This window comes from Plectrocnemia conspersa, unplaced genomic scaffold (assembly GCF_051122295.1).
Source record: "Plectrocnemia conspersa isolate PC_06_02 unplaced genomic scaffold, ASM5112229v1 ptg000013l, whole genome shotgun sequence".
Taxonomy (NCBI): domain Eukaryota; kingdom Metazoa; phylum Arthropoda; class Insecta; order Trichoptera; family Polycentropodidae; genus Plectrocnemia; species Plectrocnemia conspersa.
The window spans coordinates 5,232,802-5,246,477 of record NW_028277177.1 but is presented as its reverse complement, the minus strand read 5'-3'; the positions used below and the strand labels follow the sequence as shown (position 1 = coordinate 5,246,477).

Below are 13,676 nucleotides of genomic sequence, written 5' to 3'. Positions count from 1 at the left end.
GTATTATTGGACAGTGGGAAAAACGGCGTTACCCCCTATGTTGTGTAACGAGCAGTAGTCGCTCGGAGTAAATTGGATTTGCCGCAAGAGCCTTCTACGATATGACAACAATAATCGCCGCCATGGGACAAAAAAACAGCCAAAAAAATGAATACCACCAAGACGATCGCCCCAGTTTTGTCGTAAAATGAAAGAAATTCAATTTTGAAACGCTTTACATGCATAACAAATATTTATCCGTACATTGTGTTTGTAATGACTTCCATTTCTTTTACACATCCAAAAATATACATGTTATAAATACACAAAAAAGTTCCTGACTCCTTAAACCAATGGATGGAATTTATGCCTGTGTATTTTCACAGGCATACATTCATAAATAAATCGTGCAAATTGTAATACGATGTAGTCGCGGGATGCAGTGTTAGTCGGTGCATTATAATGTTGAAGCTGCGGGTGTTTTTTGTATGCTTAAAAACCATAAAATAATTATGCAATGATGCATTGTCTCTGATTGTGTGACAACCTTAAGTTTATAAAAATATAGAAGCCATTAAAAATACATGTACATCATTGCACGTTGTATGCATTTATAAAAGGAAGTAATGCAACTACCGCGAATAAAAAAATATCATATGGTGAAGATGTATTGAAATCTTAATCTTGTCGACTTTGCTTCAATAAGTCCGATCAGTAAATTAATCCTTGAAAAATAAGCCCTAGACGTTATAACCACGTTGATGAGGAACAACTACGGGTATTAGTGGATTAAATAAATATTGTTTGGTTTTTCATTTGATAGAAACCATTTTTGTAAAAATCTATACTTTTTGGAGAAAAATTGATTAATCTATATTTTTTGAAAAAAAATTGTTAGGAGAAAAAATGTGTGCCGCTTTTATATACAACTTTTTGTGAAACAATATCATAAAAATATTTAATAATAACATTTTTGTTGTTTATTTAATTTATAGTATTTATTTAAGCATTTTTTGATATTTAAACATGTTTATAAAAAACATATTTGTTTTGCTCAAAGACTAATTATTTCAGAATAAATTTATACATTATACACTTTAATATATAAAATTGTATGCTTATGTATTTTTGCTATTGACTGAATATTCGTTGAATAAATTAAATTATTTACAAGTCAATCATATTTAATGGTTTTCGGAAAACCAAATCAATTCATCTCTGTGTTTTGCTTCTTATTTTATAATGTGACGCAATTTAATAAATGTTTATAAAATATTATATCAACAACGAAAAATGTAGTTACATTTTAATTATAATATTTGAGATACGTTGCATCAAAGGTGTATTTATAAATTAAATTTACTGTTTTATTTTATATAAATTTGTTTATTAACGATTCGAATAAAATAATTAATTAAATTTAAGATCCTGATTTCTATTGATGTATATGTTTTAAATTTGTAAAATATTATATTCTATTTAATTACCCTAATATTTTTTTTTTTAATTATTTGCATAAATTATATATCATACTTTTAAGATTTAAGATTTAGTGTATAAGGCAAAGCAGTTGATGTATAACCATAAAATTTCATTTTTTAGCTATTCGATATGTTCCATAATAAATTTAATATATAGTTAAAATAAGCTTTTCTGAAAATTCATGGTGATTTTGAATATACTTTAAGCACAACAAACATGTACATATATGTATGTATCAAAATCATGAAGAATCACTGCCTTTGAAATTCAAATTTTATTGGCATAACTTTTATACAATATATCTATATATTGAAAAAATCTTCAAACCCTTACAAATATGTAAATCAACCTTAGAAAAGTTTTTTTTACATAATAATATCCTATAACAAATACCTCATACGACGGAATCAAACGGTAGGGGATTCTATGGTAACTGATACGATTTACCGATCTCGATATGTTTATTAGCTCTCTCTATATAGGATTATAGGATTATATTATATAGAATTGGCAACATATTACATTTCGAAAGCAATATTTGAAACAAGATACGATTCGGAGACACTGAATCAATACTACACTTACTTTTATGACATATTTTTATTCGATACATAAATCATTCATACCATAATGTTATAATACAAGGTGTTTAATTTTGTGTGCATTTAATTAAAATCCGCCTAAAATTAAGCTTAAAATGCACTTGTATTGATTCATGACGGCATTAATTCAAGAAGGGAAACATTACAAAAGCTTAGCGAGCTAAAATGCAACCCCCTTGACGCGAGGGATGTTTTATATTGTGTGCACAGCAAAAAGAGCGTTACACCCCCAACGTTGTATATTACGATATTTAACATGCAATAAATTTTAATAAACTGGAATGGTACGTTTATTACACGAATAATTATTTTAATAAGACAATTATAACGCATAGACATAGAATTTTTTATAACTTAATTTATATAATTATTCATCGTACTTTTTTGATATACGTTTAGCTGTCACAGTTAATCTTTGCATTGAAACTAGTTGTTAAAAACTTGCTTAAAAGACTATAAAACTAATATTTTTTGTCTGCGAAAAATTTGTGTAAAAAATGTCCGTTACCAGTATATAATAATAAAGCTAAAACAACCATCAGGCCTAATTTTAACTAAAAATGGCCACTGCTTAGTATCTCCACTGAGAAAAATAACACAATCTAGAAAATACCTTTGTTACCAAATGTACAAAATTTAAAATTAACGTGCTTTTGCTACATATGCTAAAGTGTAATAAGATCTATTATAGACTAAAAATAATCGATAAAGGTTCTGCCCCAATCATTAGAATTAGTCAAAGGATAAAGTACTAGAAAGCATATTAGACTTCGTAATTTCTGAATTAAATATAAGACAGAACATTGATGCACTTCATCACTTTATTGATGGCTTGATAACTAGTTTATTATTAATAATATAATGTATATATTGGCAGGACCACCCACAATTGTTGCGATGATAAAATAATTTCATAAAAGTATTTTTATTTTATCATCAATAGGATTTTTTATGAATCAAGTTTTTCTCTTATTAGCGTAAAATAAACGATTGTAAATATATCTAGACCACCCAAACAATAGTACCGGTCAATGCCAAATGCAAAGGAATGCGGTTAAAATCTCCGCCGAACATTATATTATAATATAACCTCAGCCTAACAAAGGCACTAAAAGTTTAGTGCTATTGTTAGCTTAAATACAAATGATAAACTAATGCATATCAGCCAAATAGATTACCGATTTGAATGATTTGTAAGCATTGTTACGTAGTGTAATCTGACAGGCGTAAGCTTATAACCGATTTTTGATTTCGTATAACAAAATTTTAGATAAAATCGTAGTAAATATAGATACGGCGAATCGACTCAAGCTACCATTAATAGTCACTTTCACTTAGATCAAGCAATTACCACGAAAATCTTGAAGTTTAACACGATCTTTGATACGAATTAAAAACAGATACGTATAAATAAACTGCATCTATTAAACAACCATTTTTTAAACTATTATTCTTAAAAAATAATTAAACTATTAATCTATATAAAAAATTATTTTAATTAAGATACTAATCAAATTTTATATCACAAGCTAATACAAAATTGCCGCCGTAAAAAATTGACTATTGATCGATCATCAAAGATAAGGTTTGCCTAGATTTTCCTAATCTCACGGATGTGCGGTTTTAAAAAAATCTAATAGTGAGCTACTTTAGCTTATAGAGAGTACCTTATGTGTTTAAATATAAATTAAATAGAAAAAAAAATATTTCTCTGCTATGGGTTGTGTGGTACATACTTTTAAAATGGCAATAGTTCATGTTTTTTTTTTTATAAAAATGGGCATTTTATAATTTACGCTTTGGAAACTATGAAATATTGCGTATTTTATATAAAAAAAAACTTTTAAATATCTGCAGAATTTAATTAGCTAATATAATATATAAAGAAATTTAAAAAGTTTTTATAAAGCATCATAAGAAAATTACAAACCTCTGCAGAATTAAAATAGGTAAGTTATAAAAAATGTTTTTATAAGGCCTAAAAAAATTAAATATTAAATTTTTAAAGCAAATAATATATATCAACGATTTAATACCAAACATACAAATACCAATGAGATTATAACAGAAGTAATCTTTTACTGAAATTAAAAACAATTGATTCATGATTTCACATTCTAACTAGTATTATTTATCAACATGAACTACCGCATTGTTATTGTATTTTATATAGCTTTTATAATATTTATTTTTAGCGTACAAATTCATAGTTTTAATACATCCATTTATTAGTTTGCATAAGTATTAAGAAAAGTATCCAAGTAATATGTAGCATCAGTTTGTTATAAATTATTTTGTACAGTATGATTATATTTAATACCCTAAATTAAATGTGATTTTACCTTATATTTGTATATGATTATGATTATGTTCATCAATGTTTATATCCTAGTTTTAGTGTGAAACATCTGTCTAATTTAACTGTAACATTAACCCGCTTTATAGTTTACCAATGACTCCATGACCGAAATTAATCATAAAGCAATCCCATTGCTCGCGTTACTTTGGGTTAAACCGGAACACCGTTTAGTTTACGACTTTTAACCAAAACCGAAAGTCGATTGTCAAACGCGTTATTGAATCGCTGCTTAATCCTTAACGCGGCGCACACAAACGAGCTGGATTAAAGTTAAAATGTGCTTCGGTTAAATTTGCCGGTTCGCCCGTCACTCCGGGAGCCGTTTCGAATTTCATTTAACTTTTTCGAAAGTGAAGCGAAAGCGGGGAGATACGGACCACCCTTATCTATCGGCTCGTTGAGAGAGGGGCGGGTGGGTATCGCGCTTTTCCACCCCCGCGACGAAATCATATATCATTCGATGGCGAATGCGTCCCAGAGATTTATAGCCCTGACTCGGCAAATTATAGAATGGATTAAGTATAAAAGCCTAGTTACGTCGCGTGCTCTTGTTGTGTGCAACGAAGAAGACTTAGCGCTGCGAGTGAATCGAGGATAATTAAACACGGAAATGTTATTAATTAACAGACGCACTGCACCCCACGGAGCTTTGGACAATGAGCTTAATTATCATGGCAGCGGCTGCATTAAGAACGGACACAATTTAATCAATGGTTTAGTGGTTTGGTGTAAGAATAATTATCTTCGCTTAGACATTACTAGTTGGAGTAATTAATCAAGTAAATTAATTCATATAACAATTTGTTTTTATTTATATGATGGCATACCGTAGCTCTCAAACAAGTCTTGAGCTTTCTTTTTAAAATACAAATTGTACGACAAATCTTATATATTTTTATTATATGCGTTTTTATAGCTTAAACCAGAGGTCAACAGTCTATTTTTGTAAAAGGCTGAATCAAAACTATTTAGGTTCGACTGAGAAGACAGCAAAACTTGAATAAGCTTTAAAAATAATAAAAAACGTAATTTTGAAAAAAAAAAATTAAAAAAATTTCTAGCTTTGACAATGCCAAGATAAATATGAATATATATATAATATAAAAAAATATCGCATTAAGCGCTACATGGGGCACTGAAGACGCTGTCAAATTATAACTGCGTAACATCACAGCGAAATGTAAAGCAATAGGAGTACCACATACAGTCATACTCATTAACACGATGATTGAATGGTTATTTATAGGGCATACTTTAAAATTTAAAAGAGTTTTAATGTAAAATCTATTTTTAGATCAGGGTCCAGATTATAATAGATTAAAATAGACAGCGGGCCGAATTAGTCCTTCGGGCCGTAGTTTATCGACCCCTGGTTTGAACCAAGACAAGAAAAAGATCATGTATCGTAATATATAAGTTGTTGACTTTAGTGAACTTTTGAAAATCATATTGAATCATTTTTTATACAGAAAAAAAAATATTTACGTGTAGTTTTATTTTTGTTGCATAAAGTGTAAATATGTTGTATAGTATAATTATTTTGAGAAAATCTACGTAGTGTTTTTGTATAGAGTATCTCTAAATACTCTTAAAAGTTATATTTAAGTCTCTCTTTCGAGGATTCGTATCGTAAACCCAAATACACGTTGTTTTACACAGTCACAATCTCATCCGGCAGAATATTAACAATAGGAATGGTTTCGCAGAAAGACAGCCGTTGAGCGATACGGAAACTAATAAAGGTAAAGCAAAACACACGTATCATAATCAAGATAATTTTTGAAATACATACATACATATATATGGTATGATATTTACCGAAAGCGCTGGCAGGTATCCAGACGTGTGCGACAAGTTAGGCCAAGTGTAAAATTAGGACCCAGCGCCGAACAAAGAGTCGTATCGACGTGAATAAAACACAAAAGATTGATATATGTATATATATATATTTATACATATATACTCTCGGATGTAATAAATACGGCGTATGATTTACGAGCACAAAGACTCTGGGGATATGAAATTTAAAAGCGTACGATAATCGTATACCAAAGGATTACGTCTGTGAGGATTCGCTTTGATAGATGAGCGTAACGTGTGATTAAAGTTCCATCATCCTATGCCGCAGTGGATTATCAGCAACGAGATTTGTGTCATTTGAGATAATAGTTTTGCGTTCTTGTGTTGTGTTGAATTGCTTTTGATGTTTGAATGTTGTTGCTGAAAATGTGACCAAATTGATGTTGAAATTAATTATACTAAGGAGTAGTACAATCTAAAACATATGTTTGTTAAGAGAGCCTTAAAATTGCTAATTTTTTTACAAATTTATTATTCTACATTAATTTATAGTACGTAATAACTATCAATATTAAAATCGTAATAGTTTAAAAAATTTCGTAATAAAAATACAGGTAAAAATTAGTAATGTCATACAAATGCATATTGAAAATTAAATTGGTTTGTATATTATATTTTTGGGTGGATCATTAGTTAAAACTATCATTGAAAAGAATTTGCTTTACGTTTTAAAGGTTTACGGTAGAATAACTACTTTTAATTTTTTTTTATCCTAGTTTAATTTAGATATTGAAAGAATACCAGAATAATTCTAAATAGAGGTAATTATTTTGCAATACATCATTCATTTATATAAAAACCATTTTCCATCTGAAAAAAATCCATTATTAGCTAACAATGCTTGGCAAGTAGTAAGCTTATTTACCTATCTCTGTGAACAATTATTTTCAGAAATGAAAGTTATAAGAAGTGATTATCAAAACCACCTTGGTGACGGGCGACTGGAAAATTTGTATACATATCGATAAACTTGTTGGTAAAAAACAGTGGCAAATATATTTTAAAAATACGTTGAAATTTTTTTGTATGTAGTTTTTATTTTATTAATGTATTTGCAAAGTTAAATAAAAAATAATACGGGTATATTAATATATTATTCTATTATGAATAAACTAATCACAAATAGTGTTGTTACCGTCGCATATTGACCGGGATTGTCCTGGAATTTTAATCACTGTCTAGGATTTTGGTTGAAAGTCAAATTGTGCCGAAATTTCAGTAAAAGAGACATTTTTGAATGAAAAATTTCCGGGATGACTTTTATTTTAGTTCCACAACACATTTTTGTGAAAATGTCTAGGGCGACCGTTTTTACCTCCCGCAGCATCTCTAAATAAATAAAAATAATTTTGAGATGACCTTTTTTGTATTAAGCCAAAACGAGATTTAAGTTCGCCGACAGAATTTTTTATGGCATATTTTAGATAAACATAAACATAAGAAATAGTATTTAAACAATTAAAAGATTTTATTATTTCGCAAAATATCCTTTGTGAAAAAAAATCGGGATTCAGAGAAAAACATTCCATTGAGACTGCATTACAGGTAGTGATAAATGATTGGTTGTTGGCCTAGGATACAAACAAAATTCTTGGACCAGTTTTCTTGGATTTCAAGAGAGCTTTCGAAACAATAGACAATAATAATATTGAATAAATTAGAGAACATCAGTATAAGTGATATGTCTTAAGATGGTTTATTAATTATTTGAAAAAAAGAAAGCAAAAAGATAAAATAAATTATGCACATTCCAAAGAGAAATTAATATATCACGGTGAATCACAAGGGTCTAAATTGGGACCATTATTATTTATTTTTATATATTAATGATATAGTTATTGATGTAAAAAAGTGTGAAATACATCTGTTTGTGGACGATATATCAATGTATTGCATAGGCGATTATATTAAAGAAGTTGTAGATAATTTAAATAATAAATTAAGTATAATAGAAATATGGGTAAAAAATAATGTACTTAAACTAAATGTATGTTTATTAATTATAAAATATGTTAAATATTATTATAAAAATAGTTATAGATAACTCTAATATAGAAATAGTTAATATTATAAAATATTAAGGAGTAGTTGTAGGTAAAAAATTAAATTTTATGGAACATTGGAATTACATATAAAAAATAGTAAAAAAATAGGTATATTATCCAGAATAGTATAAACACAAAATAAAATTACAATAGTATCATATTGCTCCATTTTACTTATTGTGCAACAATATTAGATATGTTTAATAAATAAGATAAACAAATGTTTAAAATTACAAAATAGGGCAATGAGAGTAGTCTTAAATAAAAATAGATTCACTAGTTGTAGCAGTATGATTGATAGATTGAAATGGGTAGTAATACTTAATATGAATATTTTAGTATTTATATACTAGTTAGGAAATAATATGTTACCAATATATTTTAATAAGTATTTAATAAGAAATAAAGATGTACATAGATTTAATACTGGAAATAGAGAAAATTTAAGGACAGTTAGGTATAAGAATATGACTACGACCAGGGGAATTATGTACGGAGGTGTGAAGCTTTCCACTAATTTCTATATCATAAACGTAACTCCTTTGTACTTTAAATTCACGGAATCATTGTTTATAATTTCTATTGAGTTGTTAATTTTTTTTTAAATCTTGTATTTTTACTATCCGAATAATATTCGTAAAAATAGATCAACGCCTGCTTAATTATTCCTTTTCACGTCCCACAACTCAGTTCTTGTGCGCCGTCACGTACTCTCCACCATTATTACGCAAATTTATTGCATTATGTACATACCCTGCTCCCTATTGTTGTCATTGAGCATCTGATTCCCGTTCGGAATGGCTCGTTACTAGAGGAGGCGCTTTTTTGTATGCACCGCGATTGCGGCTGGTAATGCCCTCCATTGTGCAAGATTCTTTTACAAAACATTCCTTTCCCGTGTACTGTGCGTACTGTGGAATATTCTCCCCCAGCAGTAACGCCAGCTTAAGGCTCCTAGGGAAGCAAGGTTGCGACCGAAACATGTTTTTACAGTTGGCCCCCCTGCGCCGACAGAATTTCCCCCAAGGGAACGGCCACTCTGGGCGATAAAGCCATATTTTTGCACGGGATGCGATAGTATCCCAAAAATACGCGCGTCACGCACAGATTTTATTTTTTCTAATAAAATAACTGGAAAAAGAAATGAAAAAACAAGGCAGAAGAGTCGTTTGAAAGTGTATATGAAAGTTCATTCAGTTAACTGATACGACGCCTTTAAATCAAGTTAATTTTATTAGTAAATATTTTTTAAATAATTAATTTATCATTGATATTAAATCAGATGATTCAGAGAACGCAAACTAAACTGAAACTGTGTTTAAAAACAATACAAAATTAACGTTGCTCCAACAATCGATAAAAATTATATTACTTTTTCAGATTCTGATTTTTTATAAGCTATCTAATATCAACATAGTCCACAGTCATTTTACAATCAAACTGCTCACAGAAAGCATATATGGAGCACGTTTAGGGTGTTGTTTTGGGCCTGATTTAGTCTCCCTGCTCATCTGAAACGTATTTTAGATATAATTATCGAAACGTCATTATTTCTTGAAAGGCAATAGGAATTTAATTTATTATTGTAGCTACTTTATTTAAGAGTATTTAGATACAATTTAAAGAGTTCTCACAAAAACAATTTGTCCTAGCGTTTTTTACACTACTTAAGTTCATCGTCATTTTCAAAACAATGTAACAGATGTTTTGGAATAAAAAGTCTTAGATGAAGCTTGAATGCCATTCAGTCTGCCAGATTGCTCCGTTGTGAGATAATTACTTCTGTTACGCGTCTGAATTAATAGTATTCGATTTTATTTTTTCTTGTGAATTGATCCGATAAAAATTTCAACTCTGCCTTAAACATTTATTAAAAAGTGGCGAATTACTATTTTTATTTTCAATGAATTTATTTTGGGTTGAGCAAATTTTATTTTATTTATTTAATTTTAAATGTCATTATTAAAACTTTTTATTTTAATTTTTAGATTACAATGAATACTGTATGAAATAATATCAAAAAGGTTTAGAGAAAACAAGCCACAATCATTGCAATAAAATATTGAGCTGTAAAGAATTGTCTATGAGCAATCTCCATAATCACCTCAAAGCAGTTCTGAAATAATAACTGACATGGCAAATAAAAAAAAAACTAGATCCTTCTGCCCTTAAAAACAATTAGGAATTTTTAATTTCGTACAAAACAAAAGCTTAGAATAAATTATAGCAAAACTTGCTGCATTAGATACAATTTCCATTAACGCCATGACAACGAACTCCTTTATATGAGAATGTATACAACAACGAGAATATTTATTACTAAAAAACAAATCTCAGGTAATAGGGCTCACTTACATGTTTTATGACAACGCCAAACGGAAAACGATAAAGATAAAAAATCAAAGGTATTTAAATATTAATGTACACTACATATAATGCAGAAGATTTTAATTTGGGCTTAGTTTCTATAATTAGTTAATGTAATGCTAATAGAATTATTATTTTAATTTTAAAGACGGTTCGAATTTTATTTATAAAAAATGCACTATTATTAAAAAAAACAGTCTCAGCTGCAGTGACATTTATTGCTTATAAATTATTATACACATATACTGATTCCAAAACTTTCAGTCTGGTGGTAAATACTTATTTTTAGGTATTCATTATATCTGATTGATTCACTCAACGCCTAAGATTATTAAAAAAAGTTGCTTTTTAAGAGACTACAATTTTTTTAAGCTTAGAACTAACATTCTACATAGTGTGCATAGATAGTGCAGTTTAATGTGCGCTGCTCAAAGAAATGTAATGCAATCCATCACAATTTCAGGTGAAACTGACTAATGCATTCTAAGAATATGTATACATTGGATATAATACAAAGGGTAGGGATTTATGGCATCAAATAATGCAGGATTCGCACAAATAAACGGCAATAGGTAGAGAAGAGAATCCGTTCTTCTTTCGCAGAATAAATAAGGTATCGCGTGTATACATGGTTATATATCTAGGTTAGCCGCTTTCATACACAGTTCTAGGTTTTATTTATTTGCGGCACTAATGGCCGAAGCTTGTTGGTCCGTTCGCCGGCGATAAATACCAATTTCCATTCTTTCGACGACAACAAGAAGCGACTGTTGGAGATTTATGTCGTTGCGATTGAATCCATTATTGACATATTTGTTTACTATACCCGTCTTATAAATCGCCATGCCACTAAACGGCAAGATTAAGTTTTGCTAAGGCGAAAATATAATATATTTTTTTCTTATGAACATTTTTTTAATCATATGCTAATATATTACATAGATCAAAACAAGTTAAGCCAAATTAAGTAATGTTTAGATTCAGTTGACTAATCTAGTTTTTTTCATGTCTTACGTATAGACTAAAACATTACGTTCAACTTTATTTTGCATTACTTATAGGTGGGGTTATTTTAGTTAGCCAAGAATAATATATTGCCTTTTTAAGTGTTATTCTGTTTAAAAAGCTACTTAATTTATTATTGACATTTTTGTTTGTCTTATAAATCTAAGAGTATTTTCTAGTCATATGAGAATTATGGACGCTACTAAACAATCACTCTAAAATATAAATACCTAATCAGAATATGGCTGATACTATTTGAATATTCTTTATTTGATACTACTGCTTTAACTTATTGTAAAACGTTTAAATGGAATATTAATATAAAACATTTATTTCATTCAAATGTATACATTTTTATGTATATTTAATTCACTGAAAGCTTGAAATCACCAAACACCGTTAATTCAATATTTCTTCTTGTAATTACCAATTTAGGTCTCTCTGAGTAATTGAATGTAATAAAATTACCACGCTTTCAGAATTGTAATCGAATAAAAAAGGCATAGCCGAAAAAGATGTATTGTTATTGCGTAACTGTCTTGAGTAAAACATAGCTACATGTACATCAAATATATTCATATTGCGAATATAATATTATAAAATACAAGAAATATATTTTTATACATACAAAGCTTTATAAAGCGTAATGAATTTATATTATTATCTTGAATGAAATATAGAACAATTATAAATAACTTAATGGTATTTATTATATATACAAAAGATACGGAAATTCAGATTTAATTAAAAATACTGTAAAATAAATACAAGATAGTTTGAATAGTAATTTCTAAATTATTTGCTGTCGTTGATTTTTTTTATATAATAAATATATTTAGAATTAAATTTCAGACCGTTATTTATCCAAATAGAAATTAAATGTTATAGACGTAATACCTTGAAAATAATATTCCATACCATTTTTCATAAAATTATAATTTTATATTGAGACAATTTTGATAGTGCATAAATTACAATAATAATAGATTTCAAAAGTAACTTTTTTTATGTTATTTAATCATTGCCGAAAAGCAAATTATGATTTTTATTGTTATTTCATCTTTATTGTAATTTGACAAATCAGTACCAACTGGAAAAATCAATCAGTCATAAATATTTACTTTCAAGTAAGAACAAATCAGTGACAGCTATATTATGAATTATTATGTGTTATATAATTTATAATCAATGAATGTCACTCTAGAGCGCATTTTTTTAAATGAAAAATTGAGTTTTGCTACCGTGGCTCGAACCCGTAGCCTCTTAATTACCAGTCTAGACCTCACAGAAAACGCTATTGCAACCTTGATTTAAGCGTAATTCTAAAAAATCATGCATAAATATAATAATGATTTTAGATTTTATGAATATTTTTTTGCAATTTTTGCGATTTATATTTAAATTAACTGATTTAATATGAATATATTAAGGATAGAACTAAAATAAAAGCTTTCACTTTTAAAAACATTTTTTTTATTGATATTTGGTATGAAATAATAATATATATTTTTGCAAAATAGCGGCAAATTTAAAAACCTAAAGTACTATAACTTCGTGGGATAAAATCCTACAAAAAAGTATTTGGGACAAAAAATCTTAAGAAGGTAAATCTCCAATGAAATAAAATATAAAACAATAGTTCTTTTGCTTTAAAACAACTTTAATGTTAAATTTATAGGACCCTATACGAGCTTTTGTGCGACTTTCCATAGGCAAGCCTTTTATGCGACTTGGTTCAATTTAAAAATTAAGATTTTTGATACAGAATAAAGCTCTCAATAACCTATATGATATTGGCAAAAAAATAATACTAATAAATAACAAAATAATAAATAGTACACAAAATAACTATAACACCTATTTTTTCACTTATTCTACATACAATCTATAAGTCATTTAAAAATACTCTAAAAATAAAAAATGCGGGCTAACCTAAAATAAAATAATAATTTAGTAAATATCTTATTTACTTTAAAT

The 13,676-nt window shown here is 28.2% G+C and overlaps 1 protein-coding gene across 3 annotated transcripts in view; it reads right to left on the bottom strand.

Moving 5' to 3' along the window:
* The window catches only part of IRSp53 (Insulin receptor substrate 53 kDa), a 319,080-nt gene that overhangs the window by 73,594 nt on the left and 231,810 nt on the right, over positions 1–13,676 (bottom strand). The window lies entirely within an intron of this gene.